Source organism: Penaeus monodon, chromosome 28 (assembly GCF_015228065.2).
Source record: "Penaeus monodon isolate SGIC_2016 chromosome 28, NSTDA_Pmon_1, whole genome shotgun sequence".
Taxonomy (NCBI): Eukaryota; Metazoa; Arthropoda; class Malacostraca; order Decapoda; family Penaeidae; genus Penaeus; species Penaeus monodon.
The window spans coordinates 4079846-4080051 of NC_051413.1; positions in this window are offsets into that span (position 1 = coordinate 4079846).

Consider the following 206-nt stretch of genomic DNA (forward strand, 5'->3'; position numbering starts at 1 on the left):
TCACACATTAATAGTAGAAGCGAGGAAAATGCTATCATAATGGTTAATCCGTGATCTGTCAATTTTAACGCAATATCGATGGCATGAAAGGACCTGCTGAATATGGCGTAGTCATGGGCGTGGAGGTGGCACACAGCTGGCCGACTTTTTGGCACCAATGACATAAGTGATATATTTATAGAAGGGGATACAGAAGATACCTATGG